The sequence below is a fragment of the Typopeltis vanoorti genome, chromosome 3, assembly GCF_054136105.1.
Source record: "Typopeltis vanoorti isolate ZY-2024b chromosome 3, IOZ_Tvanoo_1.0, whole genome shotgun sequence".
Taxonomy (NCBI): Eukaryota; Metazoa; Arthropoda; class Arachnida; order Uropygi; family Thelyphonidae; genus Typopeltis; species Typopeltis vanoorti.
In genome coordinates this window covers 136,027,608-136,052,814 of record NC_143551.1, presented here as the reverse complement: position 1 = coordinate 136,052,814, position 25,207 = coordinate 136,027,608, and the positions used below count along the sequence as shown (strand labels likewise).

The 25,207-nt window shown below is 35.7% G+C and overlaps 1 protein-coding gene across 1 annotated transcript in view; it reads right to left on the bottom strand.

Annotated features, from left to right (window-relative positions):
• LOC150108587 (leucine-rich repeat-containing protein 40-like) overlaps positions 1 to 18,910 on the bottom strand; it is a 234,408-nt gene extending 215,498 nt beyond the window's left edge. Inside the window, exon 1 of the mRNA XM_090416034.1 lies at positions 18,805 to 18,910. The gene's annotated coding sequence lies outside the window, so the exon portion shown is untranslated. The remainder of the gene's footprint in view (positions 1 to 18,804) is intronic.
• Between the last annotated feature and the right edge of the window lie 6,297 nt (positions 18,911 to 25,207).

Below are 25,207 nucleotides of genomic sequence, written 5' to 3'. Positions count from 1 at the left end.
AACACCACTAGTGATCTAATAATCTCCAATCCAGTACTCTAATCTACTATCCAACCCCATTCTACTCTTCATAGTTCTTCCCAACTTTGCATTATCTGCAAAACAATTATATATCACCATTCAAGTCCTTCCCAATATCATTTAGATACAAATTAAATAGCAATAATCTCAAAACAGACCCTTGGGAAACACCACTAGTGATCTAATAATCTCCAATCCAGTACTCTAATCTACTATCCAACCCCATTCTATTCCAGTTTAATTACCAGCTTGTCATGTGGCATTCTATCAAAGGCTTTAGCAAAATCTAAACATATCATTGTGTATGTATTTCCTTTGTCCAATGCATCTGTTACCTTGTTATAAGTGACTAGGCTGCTGAAACACTATTTTCCATTAGCAAATCCATGCTGTCCATCAAATAAAATGTTGTTGTCAACCTAATTCTAAATCAGCTGAACTGGAGAGCAGATATGGTTAGTGTATCCACTCTCCAACTAACATGCTATGGGTTTAAATCCTGCCATGGTCATGGATATTTTGGATTATCTTTAGATGGGTGATTCATTTTGTCACTTGGTATAAGACTGTTATTCTGCTCATTGGGAAGGTGAGGACTAAAATGACTTGAAATAGTTCCATATTTGGATTCTTCAGTAGGATTTCAAGATTATGCAAAAAAAAATCTTAAAAATACAAAAAAGTATATAAAATTAATAAAAATAAACAGAAATCCTAAGCCCACCTATGATGCTGATATGTTGTATAATAGGTTTATAACCTTTCGTGGGTGGGAGTTACATAAAAAAAATCAATAGCCAACTAATCAGAAAATCAGATTTCAGATTCAAATCCTGCCTCAGATCTTCTCAACTGGAGAAGTTCTGAGGCAAGAGGTTCTGAGATATTAAACAGCAGTGAGAGCTTATAGCTTTACCCTTATTCTGGTATCTGTATCCACCATATAGTTTGAGAACTGCTCTATTTGGTGCTTCAAGTCCTCTCTTCTAATTGTAAACTGATTGATCTCCAGTCCTATTAACTATATAAATTGCAAACTATTGTTTGGTGTCTTCAAAACAGTCAGGTATGGCATCACATTGGGATAAAATGTCCTATTATTTGGATGTTTCATTGAGGTTATTGGATTGAAAACATGGCTGATCATATTCTGGAAATCTTCAGATCATAATTTCCAATGAGGTGGAAGAGAGGGGGGGTTATTTGATTAGCATCTTCCTTAAGTTTAAAATATGAAAACTCCAGATTTCCTATATTTCTTAAATATCATATGTCATTTGTGTATGCTTCTGTTTATACTGCCACTAAGCATCCTGTGTAACCTATGTAAGGTAGATTATAAATGCACTGGATCAGGTACATCCCCCAGGGAATAAGGGAGAAAAGGTATCCTTGGAGTCCTAGAATAAGCCTTTTAATTCTGTGGAGGAGTGAAAGATAACATTAAGATTGCATTTGTAAAACATTTTTCTTATTCTTTAAGATATCCCTTTTATATAGAACAGCTATGACCTTATTATGTTTTTAGGGGTGTATGTTTTGTTGAGAATGTTATTGCCTGGTTTTTGTTTTTTAGCCATTAATAAAAAATGTTTTGCTGATTATTAAAGGGAGCTATCACCACCGAGTTTTTGCGTTAGTGTTTTGTGTTAAACCTCCCACCTAAAAAAAAAAAAATTAAAAGCTTAATCCCCTTTTTCCCCTCTGAGTGACTCAGAGGAGAAGGGGGGGGGGGGGTACCAAATCCACTACATTTGTAACTTGTCTTGTTTGGCAAAAAAAAAAAAAAAAAACACCATATTTAATAAATTTTGAAGATCAAGTTTTCAGATTATGTGCTCAGTATATTCCTTTAAATCAAATTAGTAATAGGACTGACTTGAAAGAGCCTCAATTGTTACACGGTACAAAAACTTGCTAATAACGTTACACAGTACAAACTCGTGCTAATCTTCTACCCTAACTTCAAAAGAAATGATAGCCTCAAGATCTCCAAAACATGATCAATCCATATAATTCCAAAGAGATCCAGTCAGATAGTACAATTTATCAAAAGAAAGCACCCTAGATCAACCAACAGTTATGAAAATGCCAAACAAGAGTTCTCAATCCCATAATTAATGAAAGAACTCTATGTTAATCAATTTGCAGCTAAGGGAAATGAGGGCTTTAGATCCTCAGCAATCTTTAAGTTCAGTACTCAGACACCACTATGGTAGTTCTCAAACCAATATAATAGGTACATATATCAAAATAAAAATATCATTATAGGCTACTTCAAACTAAAGAAATGCTAACATCATTAAATCAGTATCCTTCAAAACCTGAACTCGCTGATAATAAAATTCCAGGAGTCCAAGTAATTAATCCTAATGAATTTCAGTTAATGATATAATATCTTTTTCTCAACAGAGATCAGGCTATGGTCAGCAGCAGACAAAATTATTAATCCTGTGGTGTGTGTATATATATACATATATATATGTATATATATACATATATATATATATATATATATATATATATATATATGTAAGTAGAAAGTATTTTACCTTGGGTATAATAAATGTTAAAGATACCAAGCTATTTTAAACCTGGTTTTACTCCATTTCCCAAATAAGCAAACAGACAAACAAGTCAAGTTTGTGCCTGCAAGTGTTGCAAGTCTAGCTGATCCTACACATAGTGCAAGCCCAAGGCAACTCATGGTAAAAGTAGAATAAGCTCTGATCACTAATCTTAATATTTACCCTTAATGCAAAGCACATCTCCTGGAGGAGATGTATGATGTTTTGTATTAATGGCAAGGGGGTCACTACCCAGACCGGTTTCGACCTTTATTGAGGTCTCATCAGTGGGAGCCAGGCTAGAAAAATACCAAGATTTTAGTAACACAGAGCTTATAAGTATTTTACCAGAACAAGTTACCATAAGGTGTTTTAACCTTATTAAATAAAAATCTCAGGAGGAGATATAAAAGTAGAAAGTATTTTACCTTGGGTATAATAGTTAAAGATATCAAGCTATTTTAAACCTGGTTTTACTCCATTTCCCAAGTAAGCAAACAGACATGTCAAGTTTGCGCCTGCAAGTGTTGCAAGTCTAGCTGATCCTACATGTAGTGCAAGACCAAGGCAACTCATGGTAAAAGTAGAATAAGCTGGGTAGTGGCCCCCTTGCCTTTAATACAAAGCATCATACATCTCCTCCAGGAGATGTGCTTTGCATTAAGGGTAAATATTAAGATTAACGATCAGAGCTTATTCTATTTTTACAGTGAGTTGACTTGGTCTTGCACTACGTGTAGGATCAGCTAGACTTGCAACACTTGCAGGCGCAAACTTGACTTGTTTGTCTGTTTGCTTACTTGGGAAATGGAGTAAAACCAGGTTTAAAATAGCTTGGTATCTTTAACATATATATATATATGTGTGTGTGATGACTATATATATATATATATATATATAGTCATCACATATATATGTGATGAAATTTAATTCAGCATGCATTCCTGTGTAATATAATACATATATGTGTGCTTTAGATGGGCGTTCTTCGTCCTTTTTACACCTGCGGACCGTGGAAAATAGGAGAAATATTTCGCAGACTGGCTGACGGCTAAGACAGAAACATAAGCCAATGTAGATAGTATTTTATTTATTAAATCCATTGTTATAAAATTACAATTTTTAGCTAGTGCAACATCTGCTGCTGCTGCTTAGAGGTTAGAAAATTTGATATATGTGGCTGGAGTGTTGTTTCTGAGAGACGAAACACTGCAATAACATCCATTCGATTTCTCTGTTTGGTTTATTACTGACATGGCTGAAAAAGTCTTTTCACACAAATAGGAAGTCGAAAAAATGACCAATAATTTAGCTTTATAGCTTTATAACTCAGAGATAGATATTCTTTTTCGATTGATATCCAAAATTGAGACAATGATTGCATTTTATGTCTGGACACCAAAGTGATATCAGAAGACAACTCAATCAGCTTTTCTTTTTCATGAGGATCAAGTGCGCATGATTTTATATCTTCCAAGAAGGAATTATTAATCCAGAGGTTACCTTTACAAGGATCCTCATTTTCAGGGAAATGATTATGAAAGTTTTCAGCTAACGTCCTTAAATGTTGACTTCTTATGTTGATTATGACTTTCTTGTTGACATCAGCAGCAATCAAAAATTCTCCCAAAAGTGGAAACATTTCTATATCTTCCTCTTGTAACGTGACTATCCCAAAGAGCCAGCTTCTTTTTGAACGCCTCCATTTTATTTCTCAGTGTAAAAATATTTGTACAAGACTGCTGAAGAGAAATATTAAGTTCATTAAGAAGGCTAAATATGTCCACCATATATGCAAACTTAGCCATCCATATCCATTCCTCATTCAACAAACGTTCTACTAGGTCAGATTTTCGCTCTTGCAGAAACTGCTTTACTTCTTCCCTCAGTTCGAAAAGGCATGCAAGAATCCTTCCTCTCAACAATCAACTCACTTCTGCATGGAGATGTTGGTGGTGTGAGTCCATACTCTCACACAGTGTCGTGAACAGCCTGGAGTTCATAGCTCGACTACAAATTTCGTTAATGATCTTCACTGCGTCATTCATCACAGTGTTTAGTTCAGTAGAAAGCTTATTTGCAGCTAGGTGCTCCCAGTGGATCATACAGTGAGTGGACAAAACTTCTGGGTGCACGACTTCCTTTATTTTTGCAACTACTCCTGAGCGACATCCAGTCATGCTCGCAGCACCGTCCGTACACATTCCAACACATCTGCTCCAGTCTAAGCCCTGTGTTTGAAAATATCCATCAAGAGCATTAAATATCTCTGAACTAGTGGTCCGTCCAAGTAAGTCAAGGCAACAAAGAAGTTCTTCCCTTAAGTCTTCGTCTTCACTATACCTCACAAAGCAAAGTAGGATAGCATGGTTACTCATGTCAATTGATTCATCAAGTTGAATCGCAAAACATCTCGATTTTTTTATCCCCTCCACAACTTGCTTTTCAATATTGGTGGCCATATCAATAATTCTCCTCTGAATGGTGGTGTCCGAAAGCGATATAGCCTCCAGTTTTTTAGTGGCTTGAGGACTCAAAATTTCTTGTATGACATCTAAGATGCAAGGATTTACTAACTCCTCACCAATAGTAAACGGTTTTTTCGTTTTAGCTATTCGAAGAGCAATTAAATAAGATGCTCAAAGCTGCAACTTGTCACTAGTCATCATCATTTTCATTTCACTTTTCATCTGGTCACGTAATCTTTGAAAAAAGTCCAGTGGCATATCAATAAAATCTCTATGCTTCGAATGCAAATGACGAGCAAGTTTGGAAGGTTTCCTAGCATCATTTGATGGAATTTCGGAACATACTACACACAAAGGCCGTGGCGATAGTTCACTGCCAGGGGCTACAATGAAACAAAGCTTTAAATAGTCCTTGTCGAAACACCTAACAAAGTTTCGTTTTCATTTTTTGGTTTGTACTGCACATTCCAAAGTATCAACATATTTCTTTTTCTTTGTTTCTTCCAAACTTGAAGTACTAGTACTTGGCATACTTTCGGTACCATCACTACTTTTCTCCTGAATATTGTCCTTGCCTCTACTAAAGAAAGTTAAAAGGTTTTGCTGTTTGACTTTTTTTTTTGTCTCCATTTTGTAGGGTTTCAAATTTTACGAAAGAAATAACTTGTTTTCTGAAATACCACAACACACAATATTCAAAAACAAAACAAACGAGCGCAATAAAATAAGAATTTTTGTGACATATCGTCGACAGGCGAGCTGATGCAATACTGGCATTTGAAGGCCACATGCTTTGCCTATACTTTGGGCACTACATTGTCGCATGCAGCGTCTCGCTTGCCCTGCAACAATGTAGTGCCCAAATCATGTAGCTGCTACATGATTGGGGGGGGGGGGGATTTTTGGCGGGCCACCAGGAAATTTCCAAGGACTGGCACCAGTCCACGGACCACAGGTAGAAAAACATGGCTCTAGATGATAACCTTAATATGAAGGTTAAATCTACTTATTGAGTTTCTTTTTTCTTAAATTAAAGTGATTACTCCACATGGTAATTTTTCCATAAAGAATGCTTAACACTGTGTAACAGTCAAGGAAAGGAATGAAATTTCCAGTTAAGGTTGTTTATGTGTATTTAAAAAAATGGTGTAACATGAATACCAGAATATGCCAGAAGTATCAGGAATAAAGGGGATGAAATGGTTTCAGTGATTGAGTTTATTCGTCCTCAAATCATTGGAATAAGTGAAACATGTTTGAATGAAGATGATATCATAACGGGAATAGAGATGGAAGGTACAGTATTTTTCTCGAGGATAGAAAGGGGGAAAATGGAAGGGGAGTGCTGCTGCTGATGATAGCAAGGGAATTAAGTGCACATGAGGTAGATATGAAAGGGGGAAAATGGTGGCAAAGGGTTATGAGGCAGTGTGGTGTAACGTGGAGGTTGAGAGGAAGACATATTTAGTTGGATGTTGTTATAGACCTGGGAACGTGGTGATGAAGAAATGTATAAACAACTTGGATTAGTGAAAAAAGGAAAGATAATTATTATGGGTGATTTTAATTATGGTGGTATAGATTGGAATGAAGAGATAGTATGTGGGAATTAAGGAAAATGAATTTCACAAGTTCTTGAGAGATAACTATCTCAGGAAGCATGTAAAGAAGGGCACACGAGGATCAAGAGTCCGATCCCATCATTTCATCAGATGATGTAATTGTTAGAGAGGTTTCACATTTTCCTCCAGTTGGTGAAAGTAATCATGAAGTAATGACATGTGTTGTGGCTAGTCATATGCAGACTTTTGAGAGGAAAGGATATATGTGGAATTATAAGGCTGGTGATTATGACAAGCTTAGGAGACAGCTTGGAGCTATAACATGGAATGAGGAGTTGAGTGGTAAGGAAATAAATGCTGTTTGGGAACTGACAAAGATATACATAACAGCATCAATGTACGACTATATTCCGAAGACCAAGAGGTTGAATAAGGTATGTGTAAAATGGATGAATGTGGAGCTTAAACATAAAATCTGGAAAAAGAAGATATGTGGCAAGTAGAAGAAAGAATGATTATGGTAAGATGAAGTTAAAGGATGAAAGTGGTAGAATGATCACTGCTGCAGAAGACATTGTTGAGGTATTCAGTGATGAAATATATCAAATCAGAATGAAATAAGGGTATTTCATCCTGATCAGGGCAGAATCATGAGGAACTTAAGTGTAGAGGACATAGGAAAGGATGACTTAACTGAGTGAGCAAGAGGTATTTGAGGAAATAAATAAACTTGATGTCAATAAGGCAACAGGATTTGTTGACATATCACCATGCATCTTAAGGGAACTTAAGGGAATGTTCCAGGGAATTGGCAATAGCATTGGCATGCTTGTTTAATAAGAGTCTTACAACAGCACAAGTTTCAAGGGAGTGGAAGCAGGGTAAAATTGTTCCACAGCAGAAAGGTTGTGATAAGGCTTCAGCTTCGAATTATAGGCTGGGCTGTATATCTGGAGTTGTGGTGAAGGTCATGGAGAGATTGGTGAGAAGTAGGATACAGAAATGGGTTGATAACAGCAGTATTCTCTGTGATTATCAGCATGGGTTTGTTAAGGGGAGATCATGTTTCACTAACTTACTTATGCACTATAACAAAGTAACAAATACCTTGGACAGGGGAGATGCATATACAGTGGTGTACTTAAATTTTTGCAAAGGCTTTTGATAGACTGCCACACGATAAGCTCTTATATAAATTGAAACAAATGGAATTGAATAACAGACTTCTGAGTTCGTTCAGTGACTGGCTGTCAGAAAGGTATCAGAAAGTTGTGTATGAGGGTGCAGTATCCTGAAAGAGAAAGGCAAGTAGCGGTGTGCTGCAGGGGTCAGTTTTGGGGCCATTGTTGTTCGACTTGTATTTTAATTATATTGGGTTGGGTTTAACTAGTGATATCCAGCTGTTTGCAGATGATGCAAAACTAGGGAGAGCAATGCAGAGTCAAGCAGATGTTATTGCCTTACAAGAGGACTTGGATAGATTGCATGATTGGGCAGGCAGGTGGAACTTCAGTTCAATGTTGTAAAGCGTAAGGTTTTGAGATTTGGTAAGCAATGATGGGATGCAAAGTATACACTTGGTGGAGAAACTTTAACGGAAGTAGAGGAGATGAGAGATCTAGGAGTGATGGCGGTCAAGGACTTGAAATTCAGGGACTGCATTGCACAAGTAGTGAAGACATCACATCGGATAATGGCAGTGATGTGGAGGAACCTGACATGCAGAAATAGAGAGGTTATGATTCCTTTGTATAAGGCCTTGATCAGGCCTGATATGGATTATTCTGCTCAGATTTGGTCACTGAGTTTTCATAGTGACGAGGATGTGTTGGAAAGGGTCCAGAGAAGATTCACAAAGGGTAGTCAGCGGTCTTTGGAATGTGGAGTATGAGGACAGACTGAGAGAATATAAGTTGCAGAGCCTCGTGAATTGGAGGAAGAAGGGGTGAGATATTATTAAGACATATAAGCTAGTCAGAGGTTGTTATCAGGTCGACATGGAAGAAATTTTTCATAGAATGGGAGAGGGGAGTAGAACAAGGGGCCATCACTGGAAACTACAAAAGGAGGATGTGAACAGAGGAGCAAGGAGTAAGTTCTTTGCATGGAGGGTGGTTGGTAAGTGGAATGCATTGCCTGAGTGTGTTGTGGGTGTAGACACATTGAATCAGTTTAAGGCATGGTTGGATGAGCATTGTGTGCAATAGCGTGTGTTGGATGAGCACTGAGTGCATTAGTGTGACCTCCCACAATCAGTCTCTGACTCTATGGAGGTCAAATGTTAATAATAATAATGAATACACAAAGCAGACGTCTGGGTAAGTGATTTTTCAACTATACAAAATATTTTCAAGATGATTTTGAAAAATAGCTGTTGTAAATCAGGGAGAGCAAAAACTTGCAAGAATAATAATGATGAAGAAAGGGTTTAAGTGTGAAATTTGGAAGAAGAGAATACTGTGAAGCAGCACAAGATGGATAATGTTAGTAATCAATTGCATGAGGAGTATAAAGAGCAGACCGGAAAGATGACTTAGTTGGTAAGAACAGCATGAGCAGAAATTAGTAAATCAGGCCAAGAAAATTTCTATAGAGTTTTTCATATATCTGGCAAGTATAAGGAAGAATGATTATGGTATAGTAATGTTAATGATGAAAATGGTAGAATGGTAACTGCTGCAGAAGATATTCAGTTATGGGTATTTCATCCTCACCAGGGCAAAATCATGAGAAGTTCAAGTGTAGAGGAAACAGGAGAGGATGGCTTACTTGTGAGTGAGTAGAAAGTATATGAGAAAATTAAGCTTGACGTCAATAAGGTGATAGGATTTGATGACATATCATCACGTATCTTAAGGGAATATTCCAGGAAATGAGCAGTAGAATTGGCTTGCCTGTTAAATAAGTCTTACAACAGCAGAGGTTCCAAGATAGTGGAAAGAAGGTAAATTTGTTCCACTGCATAAAGGTGATGATAAGGCTGTGGCTACAAATTATAAGCCAATCTATTATTATTATTATTATGTGACATCACAGGGAGGGAGTCCAAAGACTCATCGAGGGAGGGCACCCACTCTACAACTCTGTCTCCACTACTCAATCCACCAACTACAACTAACTGCAACTACACCACTAGTATTTCCACAGACAATCACAAACATTCATGCCCACGACGGGATTCAAACACACGGCCTTTTGGCTGGAGAGCAGATATGCTAACCGCTCAGCCAACCAGACTTACAATCTATATATCTGGATTTATGGGCAAGGTACTAGAAGATTGGTGAGAACTAGAATACAGAAATGGGTTGATAACAGTATTCTTCTCTATAGTTGTCAGCATGTGTTTGTTAAAGTAGATCATATTTTATCAACTTACTTATGTACTATAACATGGTGACAAATGTCTTGGACAAGGGAGATGCATATACAGTGGTATACTTAGATTTTGAAAAAGATTTTGATAGACTGCCACACAAGCTGTTAAATTTAAATAAACTGAAATGGATGGATGGGATTGGATAATATGCTAACAAGTTGGATCTGTGACTGGCTGTCAGATAGGTATCAGAAAGCTGTATATGGAGGTGCAGTATTCCAAAAGAGGAAAGTTATTAGTGGTGTGCCATAAGGATCTGTATTGGGGGCCATTGTTGTTCAATTTGTATATTAATGATATTGGGATGGGTTTAACTGGCAATATGCAAATGTTTGAAGATGATGCAAAATTAGGGAGAGCAATGCAGAGTCAAGGAGATGTTGTGGCCTTATAGGAGGACTTGAATGGGCAGGTAAGTGGAACTATCAATTCAACATTGCAAAGTAAGATTTTGAAATTTAGTAAGCAACGATGGGACGCAAAGTATACACTTCATGGGGAAACTTTAAAAGAGGCAGAGAAGATGAAAGATCTGGGAATGGTGGTGGTGGACAAGAACCTGAAATTCAGGGGCCACATTGCACAAAGTTGTGAAAATGTCACATCAGATAATGGCAATGATGCAGAGGATGCAGAAATAAAGAGTTTATGATGCCAGTGTATAAGGCCCTGATCAGGCCTTATACAGATTTGGTCAATGGGTTTTCATGGTGATGAGGATATGTTAGAAAGGTCCAGAGAAGATTTACAAAGGTGGTCAGTGGTCTTGGAATGTGGAGTACAATGACAGATTGAGAGAATGTAAACTACAAAGCTTCATAAATAGAAGGGGGGAGATATGATCGAGACATAAAAGTTAGTCAGGGTTGTTATCAGGTTAACATGGAAGAGATTTTTCATAGAATGGGAGAAGGGGTAGAATTACAGGCCATTCTTGGAAACCATATACGGAGGGTGTGAGAAGAGTAGTTAGGAGCCGGTTCTTTGCATGGAGACTAGTTGGTGAGTGGAATGCATTGCCTGTGTTGTGAATGTAGACACACTAAATCAATTTAAGACACAATTGGACAAGTTTGTGTGTGTTAGTGTATACCTCCCAGGATGAGTCTGTAACACCATGGAGGTCAGATGTTAATAATAATAATACAGAATAGACAGAAATTGTAAAGATATTCTGCTCTAACCTTAATGACTGTCAATCCCATATCTAAATTCTAGAAAATAGAAACTCTGTTCAAGACTAACAGCAGAGGCAAAATGTGGTGGATATTTCAGCATGGATTGTGTAGTTGTTCTGTAACTTATGAAAAATTATTCATATAGCATTTTTTTTTTCTTATTATATCGATGTCACTTATAGTATGCAATTCTGTGGCAGTTTGAATGTTTTAAGTAACACTGCCTGTATGAACACCTTAGTCAGAACACTACTTTGACAGATTTGGTTAACTAGTTTAGTGAGATAAAAAAACTTTAGACAAGGCCATAGAGAAGTGTTTTAAGGTAATGTTTAAACTAGGATGCTGACTATGGGGATATATTATCTTCAGTGTCTCTGAAAAAAAAAGGAAAAGTGGTCATTTGTTGTCTAATAAATTAATACAAAAGAGATTATTCAGAGAGAGGAAAACACTAGGTTAGGAATAAAACAAAAGGCTATTCCTAAAAGGTGTATGAAAAGAGCACAGGCAAGGAAGAGAGATATACTGGTTCACCTGTCCTTCCCTTCTCTGCTTGTACACTTCACCATTGTCGAAAATCATCTTCTCCAATTAGATTTTTTTTTTTTAATACAAGTACTGACATAAAATAAGGAGTTCCATAATAATCATCAAATTCCTGATATGTACCCTCTCCAGGTATATAGGATACTATGAGAATGCTACGTGATTAAATAAATTATATTCTTGCTTTAATCCTTCACCCATGCATAAGCAAAGTGTGCATGTAAAATATCTTCATGATTAAACTACTAACTATGGTAGCCAAGTTGTGAAGATTCTTTGATTGAAAACGTTTTACTTATGCCTGGGTAAAGTATTAAAACAATATCATTCTAATCAAGTATAATTTAAAATTGAAACAAACTATTTGATTTTTAAGACCATCATCATCATCAAATTCCTGACATGTACCTTCAATGGGTGTACAGGATATGACAGTACTACATGAAAAATTTACATCATTACTAACTTCCTATCTACAATTTTCTTCCAATATATATTTCTGTTGTCTAAGGCACTTTGTACCGTATCAATCCACCTATATCTTGGTCTTCCTCTGGGTCGTTTGCCTGAAAACCTCGCAGAGAACACGTGTTTTGATAATCTTTCCTCACCCATTCTGTTTGAGTGACCATACCACCTGAGATTAACTCTACTAACGCCTTCCTGGATGCTGACAATGTCAAGTTCTTTCCTAATATCCTCATTTTTAATATGATATTGCCATTGATGCCATCTGTTCACGCCTCTAATTCTCAGATGCTCATATCTGCGGTATCTAGTCTTTGGTCAAGTGTTTTACTTCTGACCCAGCTCTCATATCCATAAGTTAAAATTGGTTTGAACACTTGACCAAAGACTAGTTTAGTCTTTGGTCAAGACTAGTTTAGCTGTAATTTAGTGTTCAAACTAATTTCTCTCTTATTCCATATGAATTTATTCAATTGACTGCCTACCATACCAGCTTTCTTGATTCTGCTGTCTATTTCCATATTTAATTTACCATCTTCAATAAAAATCGTGCCTAAGTAGCTGAAATGTCTTACTTGTTCCACAGATTCCCCATTCACAACACAGTTGACATTTTCAACAATTTTATCTATTTTCATTGTCTTTTTAATGCTGACCTTCATACCGTATCTATTACAACAGTTATTCAATTTAGTCAGAGAATCTTGCAAATGTGTAGCAGATTCATTTAGAAGTATAACATCGTCCGCATAACGCAAAGAGCTGACATTAACATCTCCAATTCTGATATCATGTTTAATACCACTTTTCATAATGTGATCCATATAGATAATGAATAAAAGAGGGGATAATGTACATCCTTGTCTCACACCAGATTTAACATTAAGCCATCTTCCTGTACATCCTTCAATTCTAACTGCCGACTTACAACTCAACTACAGATCTTTGTTATATTCTCATGCTTTCTCGACTATTTGTCGTAAAGTGAAGATCTGATCCTGACAGCCTCTATTTGGCCTGATTCCAGCTTGTTCTTCCACAATTCTTCTCAACCGTTTCTCAAGTATACTTACATAGCTCTTGCATGGAACACCCAGTAGGGAAATACCTCTGTAATTCGCACATTCAGCTTTATTTCCCTTTTTATATATGGGTACAATTAAAGCTCTACTCCAATCATCGGGAATTCGTCCCTCTGTCCAGGCTTTCTGAACTATGCAGTGCAGCCACTGTAAGACTTTTATACCACCATACTTCAGCATTTCTGGTAGAATATCATCTACTCCTGCTGCCTTTCCACATTTCAAGCCTTTGATGGCTTTTTCTACTTCAAGTATGGATATGTATTCCTGACTGTATGCCTGTTGAGTGTTTTTACCACTGTGCTATCACTGCTTGTTTCATTTAGCAATTTTTCGAAGTAATTACTCCATACTTCAAGGATATCTTTTTCTCCTGTTTTCATGTCACCTTTATCATCTCTAACTCCTTTTACAGCACTCTTTCCTCCATTTCTAAGCTTCTTCAACAACCCTCCAGAACTTACCACCTTCTTGATATTTATTTGCTATATTCTTGCCAAAGTCCTCCCATGACTTTTGTTTAGCTAGTTTTACAGTGTTTCGCTTTCTTATATTTGTCTCTGTATTCTCTAACAGCACAAGCTGACTTATTTGCCAGGAACTTTTGATATGCTTTCTTCTTTTCCTTCACTGCTTCTTTAACTTCCTGTGTCCACTATGGAGTTCTGATTTTTCTATCCTTGCAGACAACCTCACCACATGCCTCTGTGGCTGAATCAATCAGGGTTTTCTTCAAGGCTTGCCACTGAATCTCCAAGGTTTGGTTCTTGTTTTCAAACTCTTTCATTTTTTTTTCAATAATCTTTCTGTATTTTAGTCTATAGTTCACATCTGAGAACTGTTCAACTTTTATTCGCTTTAAAACTTTCTTATATGTTATTCTTTTCAATATGAAATTCAATTTTATCCTGTCAAGATTAAATAGTGATCGCTTCCAATTTCAAATCCTCTGTACAATCTGGTGTCCTGCACCAGGGAGAAAACATCACTAGCATCAATAACATAATCAATGAGACTTTTCTTATTCCTTGCCTCTTCTCTCCATGTGAATTTGTGCACATTTTTATGTTGGAACATGGTGTTAGTAATAACCAGTCCATGTCCTGAGCAGAAAATCCAACAAGTATGTGCCATTATTATTAGCTTTGCTCTTTTCTCCAAATTTTCCCAAAATATTTTTGTATTTTTGTATTATTTTTTGTATTTTTGTATGTCTGACAATCATTTCCTACTCTGATTTTTAAGACCATAGATTTAATAAACATTTATACAAATCATCTCATTACTAGTCTACCAGCAAAACTAGTAGACGATTTGTATAAATGCTTATTAAATCCATGGTCTTAAAAATCAAATAGTTTGTTTCAATTTTAATAAAAAGGACCAAATAACAACTTTTTAGTATAATTTACTTTATAACCAAGCCAAAAAAAAAAACAAAAAAAACTGCATTATATCTATTTTCTTATCAACAATTTTCCTCAAATTTATCAGTTATTTCTTAAGTGTTCAACATACTCAAATCCAAAATTACTAACTTCATGAATGCATCTTGTTCTGGGTCATCTCCTCAATCTTTTTGCTGCAATACCTGCATCAAATATCTGTTTTGTTAGTGTTTCCTCTCCTATTTTAAATAACCACACCACCTTAGACTAACTCTACTTACACATTCTTGAATCAAGTTCCTTCCTAATAGCTTCATATTTTCCTGTCCCTGATGCTATTTTTTCTCATTACTTTCTTTTGGTCACCAGTCTTTGATCGAGTTCTTTATTTTTAACTCAACTCCCAAATCCCCAAATAAAAATTGGTTTCAACACTGTCTTATTATGCTGCTAGTTTGGCATTCTGGCTAATTTTTTTTCATATCTCATATCAATTTGCTCAACTGACTCCTCACCATTTAAGCTTTCTATATTATATTATCTACTTCCAAATCTGCAACTTAAACTACTATGTACACACCATTAGATCTATTAACATCTGCCTGGAAGAACATTAATGAATACTTCATGATCATCTGTATAGCAATTCAGGACTGGCAGACCATGCTCTAGGTAAACTTCACACAGGATTAAATGAAAGAAGATTACTGTGCTACTGAAGCTGCTAAGGATCTGAGAGACTATTTTCAGAATTAGCATCAGCTATAAAATACTACCCTAATTTCATTAAGTATGACTGCATTAATTTGTCTAAGATCTAGGAGATCATTTCAGATCACATTTAGCTTGACTTCTCTGAACTTCATTTTTTATCCAGCCTCTAGACTCTAGAGAGTGCCTTGATAGGACATTAGTTCTTTTTAGTTACAATCTGAATTGTGTCTACAACAATCTAATCGAGTGCTGTATTCTTGTAATGCATGCTCTGAAAATGCTGGTTTGAAATCCAGCAATATATTAGTAACTCAATAAATTATTTATTTTTATTTTTATTGTGGTCACTGATTACCTAGTGAGTCTCCAGGTATCAAAGAAGGTGACTGTTGATGACTTTCTCTATTATTTTACAGCACTGAGATGAAAACAATGAGTCAGTAGTCTATGGAAGACTTTCATCTCCTTTTTTTGGAATGGATTGAATATAGGCTTTACTTTCCGTGCCATGGGCTAAATATCAAGCTGAATTAAAAAAAAGTTAAAAAAAATAAAACAGACAATACAGGATGAATTTCAGTTAGTAAAACTGGGGTGACACTATTAGGTCAAGAAAACATTATGGTATTTGGGTTATTAAGATTCTTCTGATGGTCCATGGGCAAAAGGAGGCATGTAGTGCACACTATTTCTAATATGACAGGGATCTGCAATAGCCTTCCATGCAGAAGCTGGAACAGGTGAATGATGCCACAGGGATCAGCTTAAAGTACATGCTAGAAAAGTGACTAAAAAAATAAAATAAGAAAGAGAAAGTCGAATATGAACGTATTAACAAGTATCTTTAAATGATATATTATATATGAGTCATTTGGTCAAAGCACAAGAATGGAAAGAAGTTAGGTACTGAGAACTGAGTTAGTGAGTTGGAGGTATAAGAAATATCGAGTAAATCTAATGTGAATAAGGCAATGAGACAAAATGACGTGCTAAGAATTCATGGATGCCTCTGACTTGATTGTTCAACGAAAGTATAGTAACAAAAAAAAAGGTACCAAAGCATCCAGCCTAAAATGGATAACATTTTTTTATTCAATATTCAGTTGTGAATTATCCACTCAAAACTGAATATGCAAATATCACATGAATGTATTAATAATAATAATAATCATTAAGAAACAATTAATATGTTAATAAAACACGAATTAATATATTTGATATAAAAATAAAAGACATAAATGACAATACAAAAGCATAAATTTAATACTGCATTTATAATTCAGACCAATGGATTATGAAATGGAAAACTGCATAATTTTTTTTTTTAAAGCAAATATTTATTATACAGTGATATTTAATTATTATTTCTGTAAACTTTACCTATTATAAATGCTGAGTGTGAGAATGAGTAATAACCTCACACAATAGTTAATGATACTCCTCTCTCTATCCACTTCAAAAAATAAAGAAACAGTGCAGAATATGCAAAAGGAAGTTGGATGGAATTTTTTTAAAGCATGCTGAACATGAGAACCATGTACTGAACCATCTACTGATTCAAACAGCAATATACCAATTATCATTTAAAAACAGTAAAAGTAATATTATTTTTTGTAGTTTTTAATGTTAAAGGAGAAGACAGCAATTTCCTCTGGTTACTTCCCTGGTATATTCAAAGGCTATCAAAATAATATCAAGAACATATATCTCATATATTAGTTTATTTATATAAATAAAAGGAGGGGGGGATTACATTACATTTCTTCTTTTCATCAAAGAGTAGGTATTTGCCTGTTCTGGCATCACCAGTCTTTTCATCTTGCAATTGATCTTCTCCCACCCACTCCTCTTTTTTTCTTCTGGTAACTGATATCTTCCTATTATATGTAAATACTCTTACCATTTCTCTCTATACCTATATTCTTGCTTTTTTCATTTAAATTGCAAGTATACAGCATTTACTGTTTGGAAATATGATGAGCATAATTATACAGGAAATTCATAAAGAGGGTTAGAAATGGTTTCTTACATGGACCAACTAGAACCTGGACAACTAAGGTCAGGCTTGTTACATCAGTGTATTTTGTAAGCTAACCATGTGTTCTCTAATGAGTTTGTTTTGCAGGAGAAAAACCTATTCCATTTGGGATTGACAATTCAGTCTCTAGTGAAAACCCTAGATAACATTCCACATGTTCCATAGGAATCAAATGCAGCTATTTCCAACCACCCAATGGAAAGAACAACATTGCAAGATTCATCTAATGCAATGGAGATATGGAATGCACTAGCAAGGATGGTTGTAGGAACAAAATACTGGATATTCCAAGGAACAACAAAGGGTAGTTATTATTTTCAGGATAATGTTACAATTATTATCCTGATATCCTCAATTTTCCCATAACTAAGCAGGAATGCAACAAAATCATTCTATTTCATAGTCTGGCAGGTGACCCAGTGCAATAACTGCAGCAAGGCTAATGGCAAACTGATCTGGGTGGAGACAGAGTTGTAGAGTAGGTACCCTCTCTGGATGAGTCTTTGGACTCCCCAGAGGTGCAATGTAATAATAATAAGAACAAAATCAAAGGCAGAAAACATATATAAAAACCGAGTTTAAAAATATTTTTATTTTAGTTATTTATTAATTTTTTGAATGCAATTTTGAATGCAGTTCAAAAACACTATTTTTGAATAAAATAAAAATTAATTAAGTAAAAGCTGGTCCACTGGAGTACTGCACAAATTAAGGTTTTATGATGGGTTTAAAAATGTCTTGTGGTCACATAAATAACTAGGTGCAACCATGGGTACATCTCCCCCTACTCTATTCCCACGCGCGAAAGGGTTAAAATTTTTCAGGTAATGTCTAACATGATCGTGTAAGGAAACCAATGAAATAATGTGTTCACGATTAGCAAGTTTTTTAAAGAAATAACTCTCAAGGAAGAAGCAGAATTTCCTTTTGCCGGACGTGCACAATTATTAACATCTCACCTCCATGGAGTCAGACTCATCATGGGAGGCCCACCGATTCAACAGTACTATATGATTTTCCCAATTATATTTCCTCAAAGAATCGTTCTTCATATACAATAACATCGTGGCTCTGAAATACATGATTAAAGGTCAATGCACCGGAAAAGTTACATTTCTGGATGCAGAAATATCGCAAGCGAAAATGCTATTCAGTTAAAACATGTTAACGCCAAGGTGTGGCACTGGTTTAAATGCATTCCATATTATTTAAATTATCTACCATCTGTTTCAGTTGATTCTGATAAAGGTTATAACTGCAAACTGATTATCGCCAACTGAAAAAGAAAGATCATTATGTGATGGCGAAAGTGATTTGGGGGGGGGGGGGAGAAAAACAGTTCAAGTTCTTCAACTTTCAACTTATAAATGCCTTAAAGACTTATACACACCAGAAAAGGGGAAGGAAACGTTTTTATTAGTTTAAGAAGTAATCATCTATTTCGCTCGCTCTCTATTGCAAGATATCTTCTTCGGCTAAAACTTAATCAAATCTCTAGTCTCCAGCCATTCAACATTGTAAATATTCAGGCACAAGAGGGCGTCCATTTCAAGTGTGGTTCAAATATGACAAAATAAATTATTATATTTCGCATATGACACTTCCAAGATTCATGATCCAAAAGGCCGCTCTACACCACACCACATGGTCCACCCTACTACACAGTAATAATGGCATATGTGTTTTCTGATAGTTTTGTGTAATAAAAAACGAAATTTACATGATGAAAAAAAAAAAAAAACTAGTTATATTGTTTGAGACTGCTATCATTCTCTACTTAGTGAAAAATCCCATATAAAGATTACTCTCGTCATGAAGAAAATCGAACCCAAGTCTTTTTCCGATTGACAGTTGCATATCTAGTTCTTCCAACTGAGCTACAGAGGTACTTCTTTTCCATCTCATAATTAGAAGTAATTAGAATTACCAACTGAATTGCATAATTAATATTCTTATTCATTAATATCATTATTATTGCTCATATTTCAGTAGAAGAGTTACTTCCTCTGTTCGCTTCGCTTGCCAACCTTCTGGAGTGATCTTTTCACATATGGTGCTGACAGTTATTGATATGCAGTGGCTCGAAATAGGCATTGACGATATCTTGAATGTTAGCAGCTTCTGCAGACTGTAGGCTGCATCTTCAGTTTATTCAGTGAGGAGTCATATTCTGAACTAGTGATAGCACTGATGTTCAACTTCAGTGAATTATCAACGTCTTTTTTTGTTATAAAAGATGTAATGACATATCTATTTAATTATTTGTACCTTATCAGTATTCATGTTATTGAATACTGATAAGGTACATTTAGTGTTTCTTTAGAACATTGTGATAAGGTATATTTAGTGTTTCTTTAGAACATTGGGTAGTTATTTGAATCGTTTCAACAATTTATGGTCTTCAGTATTTAGTACTTCTTTAGTATTCGTGTTACGAAAACTTTTAAAATGTCCGCTAATATTTTTCATCCCCTGTAGGGATGGGTGAGGCCGTTTTAAGTCGGTTTTGAAAATTGAGGAAGCAGTTCAACTTTCACTGGTAGCCAATCAGAGATAGCCAGCCCTAGACAATGACTAAATAAAAGCGGCAAACAATGAAGAGATTGGCAAGAAGTGCTGCCATCTCTTGGTACCTAACGTTAACAAGATATGTTATTGTTTGATGTAGTGTAGGTTTTATGGACCATTTTCTTGAGTTTAGAGGACGAAAAATTTGAGTTTTTCGTCCTGTACTTCTTACCCATGCCCGAGATCGACTAACTCAGAAACCGGTCGAAGAGAGATTTAGGAAAAGTTGCACTAGTTATCGAACTGAGAAAAGTTTCTTCAATAGGCCACATTATTTCATTGGCTTCCTTACAAGATATTGTCAGACATTACCTGAAAAAATTTAACCCTTTTGCGTGCAGACGCCACTTCCACAGGACTACACAAGCACTGTGATGAATACAATAGAGTAAGGATTATTGCACTGTATAAATAAATTAATTAAATAAATCCTCTAAGGCCTGTGTAGCTCCGTCGAAGTGACGTTTGCATCCTCTGCGATAGGGTGCCCAGAGATAGACTTAACTTTAAGTCTAGTCACAGACTGAAGGAACTTTTTCTAAGCATTTCCTCTAGCAGTTCCCGAGTTAGTCGTTCCGTGGACCAGGACCTTCTTCCCCCCACCAAAACTTGTATTTTTTACCCTGTAAACTCAAGAAAATTGGCCATAAAACCCATGCTATTTCAGACAATAATATATCATCTTAGGTTTAGGTGTCAATAGTTGGCAGCACTTGTTTGCAAGTCTCTTCATAGGTTACTACTTATAATTAGTGATAGTCTTAGACCAGCTATTTCTGATTGGCTTCCAGTGGAGAATGAACTGCCTACTCGGTCTCCAAAAGCTAGACATGGTTAAAAGGCCTTGGCCCTATAAGGAATAAAAAGAGTTAGCTGAATAACTCCTCTAATTCCTAATATTTCTCAAGGGAGTACACGTAGTTGCTTATTAATTTCCTAAAAGTTAATCAGAAATCAGTTGACAGCCAGTCTCTTTCCTTATTCATCAATAACTGAACTCACATCTATCAAGTAGGATTGGCAACTGCGCCATCTTGTGGTCTAAAACTATAAGATTCATATTGTTGTTTGGGATAAGTGAGTTCTACTGTCGATTTTCTTAAATTACAATTCAGGAAGTTAAGGACTCGTCAAGGGAGACTATACATCACCCAGACCAGCTGTCATACCTTCTTTTAAATTCATTCACACCGGATGCGTTCACCTTCAAGAGGCATACTATTTTCCACTCACTCACTGCTCTTTGAGAGGAAAATCTAGATATCACCTCTTTCTTAACAGCAAACAAACATCACTTCCATGGATCCCCGTGTTCTCTTCCCACTTTCCATACAACGAAACATTTCATCAGACGATATTCTATAACACCCATTCAGAAGTTTATAGACCTTCATCATATCACCGTTTTCTCTCTCTCTCTCTCTCTCTCCTGTTAACCAGGGTCTGTAGTTTACATACTCCCAATATAAGCTTTATAACTCTTCTTTGCACTCTTTCCACAGCTTCTTTATTCCTTTGGAACCCAGGAGACTAAATCTGCACAAGGCAATCCAGATGCACTTATCAGACCTTTAAAGAGGCAAAAATGACCTTCTTATCGTCATGTTAAAGTTCGTTTCAACATTGCAATTATCTTCTACGTTGTATTCTAAGTTGTATATATCAATCTTTCACCTTCAAAATCCTATCCCGCATAACGTGAAGATCCGTAACCTGATCATTTTCTGATAGCACATTCCCCACTAATAGAATATGCCGATGGAAATCGCGTCATGTTAAAGTGCATAACTTTCAGTGGCGCTGGCGCCCCCCCCCCGCAAAGAAAAACACCACACAACCCACACTCAAATCTATGTAATCTTGACTTAGTTGTGTGCATTCTCTGGGATTTGCCGATATGCTGGATAAAAAACACACAAATAAAAAAAATACTACTACCTCCATATGAGATTTGCTAACTTATCTTCAACTGAAAAAGTCGATATAAAGTTTTCTCTCATCTTGACAAGAATCGAAAATCGGTCGTTTCCAAGCGAATAGTGCCATGTTCCATCTTTCTTACAACAGCGCTACAGAGGTACTTACAGATTTTACCTATATAGTGATCTATTTTATCTGTCAAGTTGAAGAGTAGTATACATTTTGTATATATATTTGATTTTTATCTATGTTATCTCTGTTAATTTTTATCTGTGTTAATTTTAATATCAGTTATTTAGGCAGTTATTTAGTTTCATGTTATTATGATTAATGCAATTTTCTAAAGACTCATCGTCATTCCCAGTCAAATAAATTAATGTGTCGTTAGCGAACGATATCGTTTTGTCAAATAAGTTGTACTGAAACAGATTATTAACACCAGTGGCGCACCCAGAGGGGTGGGGACAAGGGGCCCTTCCCCCAAAGAAAAAGGAAAAAACACTAGTGTTTTCTAGTGTTTTTTTCGTTCACAGGATAAGGTGGTCAGCACTACGCCCCGGTGTATCCTATGTCCGTAGTGTTGAGTTCTCAAGGCTGGTTTGTCTGCTTTGCGGGATAAAAAACACCATTGTCCACGCCCAAGACTGGCTAACTTGGCTCTGGCTGAGGAAGACCTTTGAACTCTCTATATATATATATAATCACCAAATGAATTTGAATTATTTATCAGTTCTATATATTCATATTATTCATATTCATATATTCAAATTATAAGTTATAATTTGAATTTGAATTATCAATTTCTAAAGTAAGGCAATAGGAAGTCTCTCTCTCTCTCTCTCTCTCTCTGAACGTGCAAGTGTTCCCTAGAGTGTCAACATTGAAACACGTGCACTCATAAAACGGTGAGTTTCATAATCTCATCAGTATACAATGACATCATGAATTATCAGAACAGCTGGGCTTCAGAGTAGATTTTTTGAAATATGTACATATAAAGAATTTTCTTTTACCCACTTTTGGTATTAAAATGGTCTAATTACAGTTAAAAAATATTATCAGTATGTTAAATATTTACCAGCAGAAACAGAATTATAAACTTTTTAAAAAAAGAATACGACGTGTGTGTCAAAATTTACAATATTACGTGATTGAACAGTATAAGGAATTATTTATATCGGTTACAATCATTTTGCCAATAAAAATACTCCGAGATTGAATCTCGTGGTACTATTCTTGTGTATACCTTAAACCCCAAATTTTATCCATCGAGAATACAGTTGTTGCAATACATAATTTTGACACGTTTTACTCCATTATGCTGCTGCAAGTCGTCAGATAAAAACAAAAATTAGAATGTTCCATAGTATAACCAGAATCAATCTGGAATAATTTGTGTACAGTTGGAGTAATACTCTGCTTTTCGATGATCCGTTCATACGATGGGTTTTAGCAACATGATGCTGCCTTGAAAAAACGGATGGGCAGTTGGCTCGCTAGATTTCTCTGTGTTTTTGGTGTTTCACTGTGGATTATAAACTATTTTATTTTATTTTATTTTATTGTTGTTAATAATATATTTGTAAGGATGTTGTTGCTTCCAGTGAAAAGAAAATGCGTAAGCCAATAAACATTACATACTAAGATTAAAATTATCAAATTTAGTGACGATAGTGTACTGAGCACTGAGAGTGGCCTCAGACTAAACTTACCTCCTCTACTGCTGTTACCAGAGGCGTAGTGAGGCTATGGCCAATGTGGCCCCGGCCATAGGCGATAATTTTACACAGACGCAAAAATTCAGATTTTTAAAGTTTTTTTTTTTTAGAACGGCGCAATTTTCTTTCCTGGCCATAGGCGCCAAAACTTCCTCACGACGTCTGTGGTTACAGTTATTTAAAACAAGGATAAAGTTCATAGTGAAGTGACAATGCTACACTAGTTGATACTACAGCCATCCGTTAACGTACCAACTGCAAAAACTTTAAATGGTGTAATTTCACAACAAAACTGGTTGACGTATTTCTTTAAGCCGAGTTATTCAGAATAACTTTTTTCCTCGAGAAAATTATTCTAAATATGGCGTACTTAAATGGTTTATTTACGTCATTTACACACATATATGCCTGCTTTTAAATGTTGTTAAACCATTACATGCATCTACAAGTGTAAAAAATAAATAAATAAATAAATAAAAAGCAGTGATTCGCTATACGACGACAGTCTGGAACCTAACGTTTCGTATGACTTCGATATTTTTGTACATGCACATTGTACAGAAACCAAAAATCATTAAACAATAACTTCTTTTTTTTTTTTGCAGGCGTAGACTTCTGTGGCTAATTGTTTCAAAAGATATATTTTGGTGATTACACCACATTTTTTATTATTCAGTTATACAAAATACTGAAATAATAGTTCCCAACAAGTTTCGTAAATCGTAGCATTTACATCTTCAGGGGGTGAATAGTATAACTTAAAGTTTAAACAAGAGAATTAATAAATACAAATCATAACCGTCTGGCTATTAATAAACTCAAATAACAGAATGCAGATAAAAAACGTTATTGATGTTGAACAATACTGGACGATGTCACGTGTTCTTTTTCTCCTTCATACAGTCCGAGTTCAGATTGAGGTAGATTTTTTATTAGAGCTGACCACACTTGATGGAGAATTAAACCTTGATTTTTATTGCATTGGGTTGGGTTTTTTAGCATATTAGCAGATTCTTTAAATTTTCTTATATAACTGTTGTTTTCTATGTATGACATCGTCGTTTTTTGCCAGAGTACAACGTGTCCAGTGGAAGTGGTATGGAAAGCAAGACCCGTTTTTTGTTCTCTTGTATTGTACTGTACGTTTTTTTGGTGTTCAGCCATGCGTATTTCTCCAGATCTTCCTGTCTGTCCTACGTAGCAAATCCCGCAAGAGCAATGGATTTTGTAGACTCCTGGTTTTTTAAGAAGATGATGAGGTGGTTTTGGTGGATATAGGAATCTTGAATCCATAAGACGGATATACCTTTAAGACCAATAGTAGATGGAAGAGATTCACCGACTTCCAACTTGGCGAAATACCTCACCAACATGATCTCACAACATATAGGAAAACATCTTCCTTCATAAACAAATAGTAAACATTTCATAGAAAAAGTGAAAGATATACATATTGGTCCAACAGACATCTTAGCAAGTTTAGACATTATCAGCTTGTTTACAAACGTTCCGAGACAAGAAATTTTGAATCTCCTAGAAGACATCTTCCCTCCGGACATCTTTTTAAACATTGTATAAACAATACTT